The sequence below is a fragment of the Gorilla gorilla genome, chromosome 4, assembly GCF_029281585.2.
Source record: "Gorilla gorilla gorilla isolate KB3781 chromosome 4, NHGRI_mGorGor1-v2.1_pri, whole genome shotgun sequence".
NCBI classification, from domain to species: domain Eukaryota; kingdom Metazoa; phylum Chordata; class Mammalia; order Primates; family Hominidae; genus Gorilla; species Gorilla gorilla.
In genome coordinates, this window is record NC_073228.2 from 81,064,260 (window position 1) to 81,080,223 (window position 15,964).

Below are 15,964 nucleotides of genomic sequence, written 5' to 3' on the forward strand. Positions count from 1 at the left end.
GGTTGGTTCCAGGTGGATAATGGAGCAGACTGATGGGGGCTGGTTGGAGAGGTGTATTTCAGAAGAAAGAGCTGGCAGTGCAGGCCAGGGGTGTCTCTGGGGTTAGGGAAGGAGGGTTTCAAGCAGGAAGGGACTTTGGGGGAAAGACTGGCAGGCAGCAGACAGGGACAGACTGCATGCTGAATGAAAAGAATCACTTAGCACAGGTGCAGAACAGGCTCCCCGGGATCTTCACCAAAGGCTTGAACTCTATATTCAAAACTATTTGTCCCACAAAGAGAAACTTGTATTGGCAATCCAGAAACACCTAATTTCTTGTCCACCGACTTGCTGCTTGACCATGACGTCACTGCACCTCCCTGGACCTCTGTTTCTCCATCTGTGAAGTGGGAATAATAACCCCTCCCACCCCCTAGGATTGCATTCTGGCTCAGGTGAAAAGGCAGAGGAGGAAATGCTTTGGAAACTGTAAATGCACTGGATGGGTGTTGATGGCAGTTGTCTTATTAAGGACATTGAAAAGAATGGAGCCATCCTTTCCCTTCTAGGGGTTGAAAGTCTAGGACAGAGAAGTTATGAGTTTGGGCAGCATGAACATGAGCAGAAACCAAATGCCACATAGACAATCAAGAGAAAGAGCTATGACAGCTCTCATAGGAGGAAGTTTCCTTCTAGCCCATGGGGAAGGAAGGACCTGTGCCAACATCCTGGAAGTGCAGGTGCTGGAGAAAGGAAATAGTAATAATAACAATGACAACAAAGTAGTGAGCATTGTGCAAATGTTTTGCATGCAGTACCTCATTTCCTCCTCATAAAAACCCTAAGAGGTAGAGACTACCGTTATCCTCATTTTACAGCTGAGGTTCAGAAAGCTTCCATTATTTGCCCAAGATAACACAGCTAAAAAGTGGTAACCCTGGAAAACCCAAGCCTAAACTCCAAAGCTAAACTTTTTTTGTTTGTTTTTTGAGACGAAGTTTCGTTCTTGTTGCCCAGGCTGGAGTGCAGTGGCGCAGAGTTCACCACAACCTCCGCCTCCCAGGTTCAAGCAATTTTCCTACCTCAGCCTCCCAAGTAGCTGGAATTACAGACATGTGCCACCTGGCTAATTTTTGTATTTCTAAATTTATTTATTTATTTATTTGAGATGGAGTCTCACTCTGTTGCCCAGGCTGGAGTCCAGTGGTGCAATCTCGGCTCATTGCACCCTCCGCCTCCCTGGTTCAAGCGATTCTCCTGAGTAGCTGGGATTACAGGCATGTGCCACCATGCCCAGCTAATTTTGGTATTTTTTTAGTAGACACGCCGTTTCACCATGTTGGTCAGCCTGGTCTCGAACTCCTGACCTCAGATGATCCGCCTGCCTTGGCCTCCCAAAGTGATGGGATTACAGGCATGTGCCACCATGCCCAGCTAATTTTGGTATTTTTTTAGTAGACACGTGGTTTCACCATGTTGGTCAGCCTGGTCTCCAACTCCTGACCTCAGATGATCCGCCTGCCTTGGCCTCCCAAAGTGATGGGATTACAGGCATGAGCTACTGCACCCGGCCCTTCTATTTTTTTAGAGACGGGGTTTCACCATGTTGGCCAGGCTGGTCCTGAACACCTGAACTCAGGTGATCTGTCCACCTTGGCCTCCCAAAGTGCTGGGATTACAGGAGTGAGCCACCATGCCCAGCCTTGTGTGTGTGTGTGTGTGTGTGAGACAGGGTCTTGTTCTGTCACCCAGGCTAGAGTGCAGTGGCACAATCATGGTTCACTGCATCCTCCATCTCCTAGGCTCAAACAATCCTCCTACCTCAGCCTCCCAAGTAGCTGGGACTACACCACACCTGGCTATTTTTTCTAATTTTTTTGTAGAGACAGGATCACATAATGTTGCCCAGGCTGGTCTCAAACTCCTGGAGTTGATCCCCCTGCCTCAGCCACCCACTCAAAGTGCTGAGATTACAGGGATGAGCCACCATGCCTAAAACTAAACTCTTGGGAACAATCTGAATAGGCTGAAGGGAGCGACTCCTTCTCCCTTCCAGCTCTGAGCCTGAGTCAATCAGAGCTTTCTCTCCCTGGTCAGTGATTGGTTCAGGAATGGGCACCTGACTCACAGCAGACCAGTGAGTCTCAAGCCAAGCCCGGGACTTCTACAGAAATCATTGAAAAAAGAAGCTTCTAGGGGCCGGGGCGCAGTGGCTCATGCCTGTAATCCCAGCACTTTGGGAGGCTGAGGCGGGCAGATCACCTGAGGTTAGGAGTTTGAGACCAGCCTGGCCAATATGGTGAAACCCCGTCTTTACTAAAAATACAAAATTAGCTGGGTGTGGTGGCGTGCACCTGTAATCCCAGCTATTCAGGAAGCTTAGACAGGAGAATCGCTTGAACCTGGGAGGCGGAGGCTGCAGTGAGCCGAGATCATGCCACTGCACTCCAGCCTGGGGAACAGGAGCAAAACTTCATCTCAAAAAAAAAAAGTTAGCCAGGCATGGTGGTACATGTAATCCCAGCTACTTGGTTGGGAGGCTGAAGCAGGAGAATCGCTCAAACCCAGGAGGCAGAGGTTGCAGTGAGCCAAGATGGTGCCATTGCACTCCAGCCTGGGCAACAAGAGTGAAACTCCGTCTCAAAAAAAAGAAAAAAAGAAGCTTCTCTTCCTATCAGGTTACTGAGCTAGTGGGATATAAGCCTGGAGTAGCTCCATAATGGAGAACCAGCCTAAGAATGAAGCCAACACAGATGGGAACAGAGATGAGAGAAAAGAGGGATTCCTGCTGATATTAAGCACCTTGAACCAGCCAACCAGCCATGCCTGAAGCTTTAAGCATAGACTTTTCAGCACACAAGCCAATACATTTGTTGGAACTATTGTGATAGAAAACCCAACTCAGACCAGGCACAGTGGCTCACGCCTGTAATCCCAGCACCTTGGGAGACCAAGGCGGGTGAATCAGGAGGTCAGGAGATCAAGACCATCCTGACCAAAATGGTGAAACCCTGTCTCTACTAAAAATATGAAAAATTAATTGGGCATGTTGGTGCGTGCCTGTAATCCCAGCTACTCGGGATGCTGAGGCAGGAGAATTGCTTGAACCAGGGAGTCAGAGGTTGTAGTGAGCCCAGATTGCGCCACTGCACTCCAGCCTGGCAACAGAGTGAGACTCCTTCTCAAAAAAAAAAAAAAAAAAAAAAAAAAAAACAGAAAAAGAAAACCCAACCCAGGCCAGCTGAGGTGGCTCACACCTATAATCCTAGCAGTTTTGGTGCTCCACACGGGAGGATCACTTGAGTTTAGGAGTAGAAGGCCAGCCTGGGCAACATAGTGGGACGTTGTCTCTTAAAAAAAAAAAAAAAAAAAATTGGGGGCTCTCCCTCTCCCTCTCCCCACGGTCTCCCTCTCCCGCTCTTTCCACGGTCTCCCTCTGATGCCGAACCGAAGCTGGACGGTACTGCTGCCATCTCAGCTCACTACAACCTCCCTGTCTGATTCTCCTGCCTCAGCCTGCCGAGTGCCTGCGATTGCAGGCGCGCGCCGCCACGCCTGACTGGTTTTCGTATTTTTTTGGTGGAGACGGGGTTTCGCTGTGTTGGCCGGGCTGGTCTCCAGCTCCTAACCGCGAGTGATCGGCCAGCCTCGGCCTCCCGAGGTGCCGGGATTGCAGACGGAGTCTCGTTCACTCGGTGCTCAATGGTGCCCGGCCTGGAGTGCAGTGGCGTGATCTCGGCCCGCTACAACCACCTCCCAGCTGCCTGCCTTGGCCTCCCAAAGTGCCGAGATTGCAGCCTCTGCCCGGCTGCCGCCCCGTCTGGGAAGTGAGGAGCGTCTCCGCCTGGCCGCCCATCGTCCGGGATGTGAGGAGCCCCTCTGCCTCGCTGCCCAGTCTGGAAAGTGAGGAGCGTCTCTGCCCGGCCGCCATCCCATCTAGGAAACGAGGAGCGCCTCTTCCCGGCCGCCATCACATCTGGGAAGTGAGGAGCGTCTCTGCCCGGCCGCCCATCGTCTGAGATGTGGGGAGCACCTCTGCCCTGCCGCCCCGTCCGGGATGTGAGGAGCGTCTCTGCCCGGCCGCCCCGTCTGAGAAGTGAGGAGACCCTCTGCCTGGCAACCGCCCCATATGAGAAGTGAGGAGCCCCTCCGCCCGGCAGCCGCCCCGCCCGAGAAGTGAGGAGCCCCTCCGCCCAGCAGCCACCCCGTCTGGGAAGTGATGAGCGTCTCCGCCCGGCAGACACCTCGTCCGGGAGGGAGGTGGGGGGGTCAGCCCCCCGCCCGGCCAGCCGCCCCGTCCGGGAGGGAGGTGGAGGGGTCAGCCCCCCGCCTGGCCAGCCGCCCCGTCCGGGAGGGAGGTGAGGGGGCCAGCCCCCCGCCCGGCCAGCCGCCCCGTCCGGGAGGTGGGGGGGTGTCAGCCCCCCGCCCGGCCAGCCGCCCCGTCCGGGAGGGAGGTGGGGGGATTAGCCCCCCGCCTGGCCGGCCACCCGGTCCGAGAGGTGAGGGGCGCCTCTGCCCGGCCGCCCCTATTGGGAAGTGAGGAGCCCCTCTGACCGGCCAGCCGCTCCGTCCGGGAGGGAGGTGGAGGGGTCAGCCCCCCGCCCAGCCAGCCGCCCCGTCCGGAAGGGAGGTGGGGGGGGGTCAACCCCCCGCCCGGCCAGCTGCCCTGTCCGGGAGGGAGGTGGGGGGGTTAGCCCCCCGCCTGGCCAGCCGCCCCGTCCGGGAGGTGAGGGGCACCTCTGCCCAGCCGCCCCTACTGGGAAGTGAGGAGCCCCCCCGCCCGGCCAGCCGCCCCGTCCGGGAGGGAGGTGGGGGGGTCAGCCCCCCGCCCGGCCAGCCGCCCCGTCCGGGAGGGAGGTGGGGGGGTTAGCCCCCCGCCTGGCCAGCTGCCCTGTCCGGGAGGTGAGGGGCACCTCTGCCCAGCCGCCCCTACTGGGAAGTGAGCCCCCCCGCCCGGCCAGCCGCCCCGTCCGGGAGGGAGGTGGGGGGGTCAGCCCCCTGCCCGGCCAGCCGCCCCGTCCGGGAGGGAGGTGGGGGGGTCAGCCCCCCGCCCGGCCAGCCGCCCCGTCCGGGAGGGAGGTGGGGGGATTAGCCCCCCGCCTGGCCAGCCGCCCCTACTGGGAAGTGAGGAGCCCCTCTGCCCGGCCAGCCGCTCCGTCCGGGAGGGAGGTGGGGGGGTCAGCCCCCCGCCCGGCCAGCCGCCCCGTCTGGGAGGTGAGGGGCGCCTCTGCCCGGCCGCCCGTACTGGGAGGTGAGGAGCCCCTCAGCCCGGCCAGCCGCCCCGTCTGGGAGGGAGGTGGGGGGGTCAGCCCACCGCCCAGCCTGCCCCCCTGTCCGGGAGGGAGGTGGGGGGTCAGCCCTACGCCTGGCCAGCCGCCCCGTCCGGGAGGGAGGTGGGGGGGTCAGCCCCCCGCCGGCCAGCCGCCCCGTCCAGGAGGGAGGTGGGGGTTCAGCCCCCCACCTGGCCAGCCGCCCCATCCCGGAGGTGAGGGGCGCCTCTGCCCGGCCGCCCCTACTGGGAAGTGAGAAGCCCCTCTGCCCGGCCACCACCCCGTCTGGGAGGTGTACCCAACAGCTCGTTGAGAACGGGCCATGATGACAATGGCGGTTTTGTGGAATGGAAAGGGGGGAAAGGTGGGGAAAAGATTGAGAAATCAGATGGTTGCCGTGTCTGTGTAGAAAGAGGTAGACATGGGAGACTTTTCATTTTGTTCTGTACTAAGAAAAAATTCTTCTGCCTTGGGATCCTGTTGATCTGTGACCCTACCCCCAACCCTGTGCTCTCTGAAACATGTGCTGTATCCACTCAGGGTTGAATGGATTAAGGGCGGTGGAAGATGTGCTTTGTTAAACAGATGCTTGAAGGCAGCATGCTCGTTAAGAGCCATCACCACTCCCTAATCTCAAGTACCCAGGGACACAAACACTGCGGAAGGCCGCAGGGTCCTCTGCCTAGGAAAACCAGAGAACTTTGTTCACTTGTTTATCTGCTGACCTTCCCTCCACTATTGTCCTGTAACCCTGCCAAATCCCCCTCTGCGAGAAACACCCAAGAATGATCAATAAAAAATAAAAAAGAAAAAAAAAAGAAAAAAAAAATTTTTTTATTTAGTTGGACGTGGTGGTGCTCACCTGTAGTCCCAGCTACTTGGGAGGCTGAGGCGGGAGGATCCCTTAAGCCTAGCAGGTTGAGGTTGGAATGAGCCATGATTGTACCACTGTATTCCAGCCTGGACAACAGAGCACGACCCTACCTAAAAAAAAAAAAAAAAGAAAGAAAAGAAGAGAAACCCCCACTGAAACTGGCTTAAATGATAATTGGAATCAATTGGCTCATTTAACCAAAATTTCCAGAGCTAGGGTGCAAGTGCAGTGCGATCAAGGCTCTGGCTCCATTCTTTAGCATATGCCTCTTGGACATGTGGCCATTTTCCTTGGCTGGTGTCTTGACTAGCTGCAGATTGGCTGTGGCACATCCATGCCTCAGATCTCTGGCCACGCCATGGAAAACAGAGAGCAGGCTGGGTGCAGTGGTTCACACCTGTAATCCCAGCACTTTGGGAAGCCGAGGTGGGCAGATCACAAGGTCAGGAGTTCGAGACCAGCCTGGCCAATATGGTGTAACCCCATCTCTACTAAAAATACAAAAATTAGCTGGGCATAGTGACGCACACCTGTAGTCTCAACTACTTGGCAGACTGAGGCAGAAGAATCGCTTGAACCCGGGAGGCGGAGGTTGCAGTGAGCGGAGATCATGCCACTGCACTCCAGCCTGGATGACAGAGCGAGACAGAAAGAAAAGAGAAAGAGAGAGAAAGAAAGAGAGGGAAAAAGAGAAAGAGAGAACGAGAGAGAAAGAAAGAGAGAAAGGAAGACAGGAAAGGAGGAAGGAAGGAAGGAAGAGAGAGCATCTCTTTCTCTCAATTCAGCAAACTAAAATCCTAGGCTTGCTCTGAATGGAAGAACTTGGATCATGGGAGGGTGAAATGGGGAATTATGATAATTGGCGTAGTCAAATCAGGGCTCATTCCCGGAGTTGCGAGAAGAACAAATGCTGACCAGGAGTGCCCACCACACTAATGAATTCCCTCTCCTCCTTCTTCAGCCAGTCCACTCGCATTTTCTTTTTTTTTTTTTTTTTTTGAGACGGAGTCTTGCTCTGTAGACCAGGCTGAAGTGCAGTGGCGTGATCTCAGCTCACTGCAAGCTCTGTCTCCCGGGTTCACGCCATTCTCCTGCCTTAGCCTCCCAAGTAGCTGGGACTACAGGTGCCCGCCACCACACCCGGCTCATTTTTTATATTTTTAGTAGAGACGGGGTTTCACTGTGTTAGCCAGGATGGTCTCAATCTCCTGACCTCGTGATCCGCCCGGCTCAGCTTCCCAAAGTGCTGGGATTACAGGCGTGAGCCACCACGCCCGGCCCACTTGCATTTTCATTAGTCAGTATCCAGATTCCTGATAGTAACCCCATTTTCTGTTTTTTGTGGGTTTTTTTGTTTTGTTTTGTTTTGTTTTTTGAGACCGAGTTTCGCTCTTGTTGCCCAGGCAGGAATGCAGTGGCTCGATCTTGGTTCACTGCAACCTCTGCCTCCGGAGTTCAAGCGATTCTCCTGCTTCAGCCTTCTAAGTGGCTGGGATTACGGGCACGCGTTACCACCCCCGGCTAATTCTGTATTTTTAGTAGAGACGGGGTTTCACCATGTTGGTCAGGCTGGTCTCAAACTCCTGATCTCAGGTTATTCTCCTGCCTCGGCCTCCCAGAGTGCTGGGATTAAGTAACCCCATTTTGAAATGGTTTCCATTTAGCTTTTTTGATAGTTCCAAACTTCCATACTTTCAGTCTTCATTAAATCAATTAATAAACTGATCATTCTGCTTGGGATTTACATAATATCTTTCTTCCAGAGCTTTAATTATATTTCATAAACAAATTTCAATGACCTTCATCATTTTTCCTCCCTAGAGCATAATGTGTAACTATAAAAATAGCATCCGTAGCTGGGCGCGGTGGCTCACGCCTATAATCCCAGCACTTTGGGAGGCCGAGGAGGGTGGATCACAAGGTCAGGAGTTCGAGACCATCCTGGCCAAGATGGTGAAACCCCGTCTCTACTAAAAATACCAAAAAATTAGCCGGGCGTGGTGGCGGGCACCTGTAATCCCAGCTACTCAGGAGGCTGAGGCAGAGAATTGCTTGAATCTGGGAGGCAGAGGTTGCAGTGAGCTGAGATCGTGCCACTGCACTCCAGCCTGGGCAACAGAGCAAGACTCCGTCTCAAAAAAAAAAAAAAAAAAGATACCATCCACTCAATATCTAGTCTCTGATCTTATGGCACATTTCTGTTCCATTAATCTTTAGGTTTTTTCCCAAAGTGGTGAAGATTCCAAACAAAAATGGGCCATTTAGAAAACGTTTTCAGGCTGGTCGCCGTGGCTTATGCCTATAATCCCAGCACTTTGGGAGGCCGAGGTGGCTGGATCACAAGGTCAGGAGTTCGAGACCAGCCTGGCTAACATTATGAAAACCTGTCTCTACTAAAGACACAAAAAATTACCTGGGCGTGGTGATGCATGCCTGTAATCCCAGCTACTCGGGAGGCTGAAGCAGGAGAATCACTTGAACCTGGGAGGCAGAAGTTGCAGTGAGCTGAGATCACACCATTGCACTCTAGCCTGGGTGACAGGGTGAGACTCTGTCTCAAAAGAAAAAAAAAAAATGTTTTTGGCTGGGCACAGTGGCTCATGCCTGTAATCCCAATCCCAGCACTTTGGGAGGCCGACCGAGGTGGGTGGATCACTTGAGGTCAGGAGTTTGAGACCAGCCTGGCCAACATGGCGAAACCCCGTCTCTACTAAAAATATAAAAATTAGCCAGGCGTGGTGGTGCACACCTGTAGTCCCAGCTACTCGGGAGGCTGAGGCAGGAGAATCCCATGAACCCGGGAGGCAGAGGTTGCAGTAAGCCAAGATCACGCCACTGCACTCCAGCCTGGACAACAGAGCAAGACTCCGTCTCAAAAAAAAAAAAAGTTTTCTTCAAATTGTCAAATTCTGACTTGAAATAGTTATCATAAGCTGAGCCTGGTGGTTCACACCTGTAATCCCAGCACTTTGGGAGACTGAGGTGGGAGAATCGCTTGGGTCCAGTAGCGAGACCTTGTCTCAAAAACAAATCAAACAAACAAAACACAAAAACACAACAACAAAAAGCAAACAACACCCCCCCCCCCCCCACCCAAAGAAAAAGAAATGGTAACTACATGGACTAAACATTTCACATGCATTGTTTTAGTAAACAGACACAACCTTGGCTTCAGGTCTTTTTTGTTTTCTGTCACCCAGGCTGGAGTGCAGTGGTGTGATCTTGGCTCACTGCAACCTCTGCCTCCCAGGTTCAGTGATTCTCCTGCCTCAGCCTCCCGAGTAGCTGGGATTACAGGCATGTGCCGCCATGCCCAGCTACTTTTTTGTATTTTTAGTGGAGATGGGGTTTCACCATGTTGGCCAGGCTGGTCTCAAACTCCTGACCTCAAGTGATCCACCCACCTTGGCCTCCCAAAGTGCTGGGATTACAGGCGTGAGCCACCACTCCCGGCCCCTAATTTTTGTATTTTTAGTAGAGATGGGGTTTCACCATGTTGGCCAGGCTGGTCTCAAACTCCTGACCTCAAGTGATCCACCCACCTTGGCCTCCCAAAGTGCTGGGATTACAGGTGTGAGCCACCACTCCCGTCCCCTGATTTTTGTATTTTTAGTAGAGATGGGGTTTCGCCACATTGGCCAGGCTGGTCTCGAACTTCTGACCTCAGGTGATCCACCCACCTCGGTCTCCCAAAGTGCTGGGATTACAGGCGTGAGCCCCTGTACCCAACCTCATTCTTAAAGCCTTCCTATATTTAACCAGTCCCCAGCAGATGACGTACATTATACCCTGCATTCTGTTTCTCATATATGTTCTTGCGCAAATTTAACTGCAGGGTAAGTTTCTAGAAGGGAAATTCCATAGTCTAGACTAAAGGTTACTGGTAGGCCAGGTATCTCAACCTATATTTGGTTCTCAGATCCAAAGGTAGGATTTAAAGAACAAAACTGCTTCATGTTCAGTGGGGTTTCACATGCCAGCTGCAGGTGAGAGCTCTGGGGATTTGCATGCTGTCAGCCAACACCCTAGCCACCTGGAGAGGTCCTCTGTTGAATTAACCGCCCAGCATCTGTCCACCCTGTGGACCACCCACAGCAGTGTTGCCTTCAAAAACTTGCCTGCTGGTCGGGCACAGTAGCTCATGCCTGTAATCCCAGCACTTTGGGAGGCCGAGGCAGGCGGATCACATGAGATCAGGAGTTCAAGACTAGCCTGGCCAACATGGTGAAACCCTGTCTCTACTAAAAATACAAAAATTAGCAGGGCATGGTGGTACACGCCTGTAGTCCCAGCTACTTGGGAGGCTGAGGCAGGAGAATCCCTTGAACGTGGGAGGCAGAGGTTGCAGTGCACCGAGATGACGCCACTGTACTCCAGCCTGGGTGACAGAGCGAGAATCCACCTCAAAAAACAAACAGGCCGGGCGCGGTGGCTCACGCCTGTAATCCCAGAACTTTGGGAGGCCAAGGCAGGTGGAGTACGAGGTCAGATCGAGCCCATCCTGGCTAAGACAGTGAAACCCTGTCTCTATACAAATACAAAAAATTAGCCGGGTGTGGTGGCGGGCGCCTGTAGTCCCAGCTACTCGGGAGGCTAAGGCAGGAGAATGGCATGAACCCGGGAGGCGGAGTTTGCAGTGAGCCAAGATCGCGCCACTGCACTCCAGCCTGGGTGATAGAGCGAGACTCTGTCTCAAAAACAAACAAACAAACAAACAAAAAACTTGCCTGTTAATTCTCATTTCTGAGATCCTGGAGCTACCTTGGGTGGTGGCCTGTCCAAGCCTGGCCTTTGTTTTGTTTTGTTTATTTGTTTTGAGACAGTCTTGTTCTGTTACCCAGGCTGGAGTGCAGCGGCATGATCATGGCTCACTGCAGCCTCAAACTCCTGGGCTCAAGCGATCCTCCCACCTCAGCCTCCCAAGTCTTTGGGATTATAGGCGTGAGCCACCGTGCTGGCTTGCCTTTGGTTCTCTGAACTACTCCACTTCTTTCCACTAAATCTACCCCCCTCTATTTTCCCCTTTGGTTAATCAGAATCCATATCTTTTGCTCCAGATCAAAGAACCCTACCCGATGATCCCTTCTCCATTCACAAAATCAATAACATACTCAAAATCAATAAACAGCTGACCGAGCACAGTGGCTCACGCCTGTAATCCCAGCACTTTCGGAGGCAGAGGTGGGCGGATCACAAGGTCAGGAGCTCGAGTCCAGACTGACCAACATGGTGAAACCCCGTCTCTACTTAAAAAATACAAAAATTAGCTGGGCGTGGTGGTGTGCACCTGTAATCCCAGCTACTTGGGAGGCTGAGGCAGAAGAATTGCTTGAACCCGGGAGCCCGAGATTGCAGTGAGCTGATATCATGCCACTGCACTCCAGCCTGGGTGACAGAACGAGACTCCGTCTCAAAAAAAAAAAAAAAAAAAAGAATGTGGCCGGGTGCGGTGGCTCACGCCTGTAATCCCAGCACTTTGGGAGGCCGAGGCAGGTGGATCACCAGGTCAGGAGTTCGAGACCAGCCTGGCCAATTTGGTGAAACCCCATCTCTACTAAAAAATACAAAAATTAGCCAGGCATGGTGATGGGCGCCTGTCCCAGGCTGTTTTTATGTTATGTGGGGATGAGGCACTGACCCTGTGGGCCGGGATCTCTCTGGGGACGCTTCCCTTGCTTTGTGTCTACACTCCTTAAGGCAAGCTACTTGGGAGGCTGAGGCAGGAGAATCACTTAAACCCGGGAGGCGGAGGTTGCAGTGAGCTGAGATCGCGCCACTGCACTGCAGCCTGGGCGACACAGCAAGAATCCATCTCAAAAAAAAAAAAAAAAAAGTAACAAGACTCTTAACAGCTGTGGAGATCTGTGCCTATTCTGAGTGCTTCTCCACTACTTCCTGATACTGATTTAGCTCTGTGTATATATTTGTTGAAGTAACGCTTAGATCTTAGTTGTATTCATCCAGTGCCCTCCCAATCATGTTTTGTGTGGAATAGCAAATCACTTTCTGCTTGTATTCCAAAAATGTTGCAGAAAGACTTGCCACCCTGCTGGGGACTGTCCCTGCCCCCTGACCACTTCTGGCCTGCCTTACACTCGATTATTTTGGGCAAAAAGTGCAAATCAAGACTGAGATGTCAGGCCAGGTGCAGTGGCTCATGCCTGTAATCCCAACACTTTGGGAGCCGATGGATCACTCAAGCCCAGGAGTTCAAGACCAGTCTGAGTAACATGGCGAAAAAAACCTGTCTTTACAAAAAGTACAATAATTAGTGAGGCGTGATGGCATGCGCACACCTGCAGTCTCAGCTTCTCGGGATAGTCACAGCTACTTGGGAGGCTGAGGTGGGAGGATCACCTGAGGCCAGGGACACAGGTACATCAAGGCTGCAGTGGGCTGTGATCACACCACTGCACTCCAGCCTGAGTAACAGAGTAATACCCTGTTTCAAAAAAAAAAAAAAGAAAGAAAGAAAAAAACAAAGAAAAAAAACAAAAAGGAAAAGGAAAAAGAAAGAGAGAGAGAGAGAGATAATCCAGGACTCTTTTTTGAAGGGAGAGGGAAACAGGACTGTCTGACACGCGGGAAAATTGCTTGAATTCTCCAGCTTTCCCATTTGGATGCTTTTCTCTTTGCGTGAACATAGCCATAAGCTGGCTCGTTATAGAGGCATAGGCAGTGGTTGAAAATACAGGTCCTAGCAACAAGGAAGTCTGGGTTTGAATCCAGACTCAGCCACTTTCCAGCTGTGTGACCTGGGAGAAGTCACTGTTCCTCTCTGAGCCTGGAGCTACCTGCATCACTACCCTGAACTGATGAATGGAAAGCACTTGGTACAAAATCCAGCACATACTTGGCACACATAACTCACAGCTCAGTGTAATTAGAAGAATGCCAGGAGGAGTGGCCTGCACGCTGGAAGGGGCTCTAGACAAGGCTGACCATCAGGATCCACTGGTTGGTCCAGAGATCTCGGAACAGACTGGTTCTCCCCGCCGCTTCTGCCTCCCACTCACCTCCACTCGTTCATGCAACTGTAGTTTTCTTAGCCCCTGAAACTGGGTTGGGGCTGCCGCAGGGGCCATCAGGCTGTGAGGGAGGCTGACGCAGACACAGTAGGTAAGAGGCCAAGATGTACAGTCCTGAAAGAGGGCAGGAGGCTGGTGACTCAGTGGGTGAGAAAATGCAAAGGCTGGGGCTATCTTAGCCCAGAAAAGGACAAATTTTTTTTCCCCAAATTATTTTCCTTCTTTTGTCTCTTTCTCCCCTCCCTCTCTCGCTCCTTCCTGCTTTTCTTCCTTTCCCTCCATTACTTTCTTTAATCCAAAGGAAATTTAAGTGGAGGACATAAAAGCATATGCTGTTATTAATTTTTGCAAATGTCCTTAACTGAGAGGCACTGAGCAGAAAGAAGGACACAATTGCATCTCCATTATCTTCATCTGGGCCACCAGATACCAGCCACCCACTCTCTCAGACAATGGCGGAAAGGACAAGCCAGCCCCCAGGGACCCGGCCCTGCCAGCTTACCTGTTGGCACACCTCCCCTGAGCACTGCAGCCTCACCAACTGTCTGGGGTCCCTGAGACTGCCTGCTCACACTCACCTCTGAGCCTTCCTGTCTGCTGTTCCCTCTGCCTGGAACATCCTCTCCACTCCCCCTTAGACCCCCTCTAGCAGCTGTCCTGGCTGACTGCTAATTGGCTTTAGGATTCACGGAGGCATCCTGCCTTGGGTGCCTTCTTTGATGGCCACAGATCAAGTCAGGGGTCTTCTCTGGCTGCTTATCTTCATAGCACCTGCTCCCGGATGTGACAGACAGCTTCAGTTTCGTCACCCTGTGGTCCAGCAGCTTTCTGAGGGAGGGCTGGGACCAGCTCTCATTTACCTGTGTCTCTCACCCCTGCAGGGTTCTGGCCACAGCAAGCAATGCCTAAGCACATATTTGTGGAGTAAAGGTATAAAAGACAAGGCATCCCAGATGGGCGTGGTGGCTCAATCCTAGCACTTGGAGAGTCTGAGATGGGAGGATCACTTGAGGGCAAGAGTTTCAGACCAGCCTGGGCAACCCAATGAGACCCCACCTCTACAAAAAAAACATATTTTTGTTGGTTTGTTTGTTGTTTTTTAATTAGCCAGGCGTACTGGTGTGCACCTGTAATCTCAGCTACTTGAGAGGCTGAGGTGGGAGGATCAGTTAAGCCCAGGAGGTTGAGGCTGCAGTGAGTTATCATCCCACCACTGCACTTCAGCCTGGGCAATGGGGCAACACCCTGTCTCAAAAAGAAAAAAAAAAAAAAAAAAAAAAAAGGCAAGACATCCCTGGAGGAAGCCACTCTGTAGACCACAGGCTAACAGAGCATGGTTGAGCAGGGAGGAGTTGGGAGCTGCACCCAGCACCTCACACAATGTTATCATGGAGCTGAGGACAGAGCAGGTTCCAGAGCTGGGTTTGAGTCCCAGCTCCTCCGATGATGATATGACACCCCAGACATGTGCAGGGATGTCCTCTAAGCCTCAGCTTCCTCACTGCAATTTGGGGCTCTGTCTCTTTCTGGCAGGGAGTTATTGGGAAGACCAAATGAGATCATGTCCCCCTCCCAAGCCCTGCAAGGCCTTTGCGTCACAGTTAGAATGAAGCCTATATATAGCCCTGTCCACTCGCAGCCTGCCTCCCTTCCCCATTCGCACCCTTACACACGGAGCCCCCTCCAACCTCCCCCCGACACATACTGAGCCCTGTGCTCTTCCCTCTGCCCAAATGGCCCTTCCCTCAGACATCTAGATGTCCATCCTCCTTCCCTCAGTCTGCCTCTCGGAGCAGTCTTCCTGACCACTACAACGATGCCTCCCCAACCCCGGCCTGCGTCACTCCCCACGCCCACCCTGCTTTGCAGCATCGCTCCCTGGCTGACATTACATCATGCATTTATTTCTTTGCTTATTGTCTCCCTCCCCTCCATGAGGGCAGGAACCTTCATCTGTCTTGTTGACAGCAGCATCCCTAGAACCTAGCTCAGGCCTGACTCACAGTGTGTGCTCAGTCCACATTTGGGAAACCAATGGAGAGATGAATGGCACAGAGATGCGCTCAGGAACCCAGTTCCCTGACCTCCCATCCAGGCTGCACCCCTCAGGAGTCTAGGTTCCTGCTGATTGGTAGAGTTCAGGACCCAGGGCTGGAAAGTGTCCACCCACAGGGCAGATGGGCCAAGGCCATGTGCTCAAGGTGTGCAGGGCTAGGAGAGGGGGTCAGCCCCAGCTCCCATGTGAGGGGCATGTGCCTTGCCTTGCCCCTGCTTTGGCTAGAGGGTACCCTGTTCACCAGAGATGAGCCTAGGCTCTCCCCGGGCCTGGCTCTGGCTTTACCCCAGAGCCCTCCAACTCGCAGACCTCCAGGCAAGGAGGGCTGGGGACCCACCTGTCCCAGCCATTTGCCTTTTCTCCAGTAACAGAGCCCAGAGGGGTCCCTGCCTGGGCCCAAAATCACACAGCAGATTGGGGTAGAGCCGGAGAGGACCCGAGACTCCTGTGCCAGCCTGGGCATCCCCTCCACTGCCAGGGAAGGACTGCATCCAAGTCGCATCCGTACCCAGGCCGAGGTGTCCGAGGCCCACGCTGAAATCCGGTTGCTGCTGCAGAGACCAAGTTTCCAAGGCCTCGTCAAGTGGGCTGTGCCAGATGATCCCCAGGCCTGTCATTGGCTGCTCTTCGGCTCGGACACACCAAACCTCACCAAGCACTTCCATTTCTGAGGGAATAGAGGTTGTGGCTTCCGTCAAGCACCCATTTACCCCACCCTCCTCCTCCTCTTCCTGCAAACTTGAGTCACAGCTGCCCT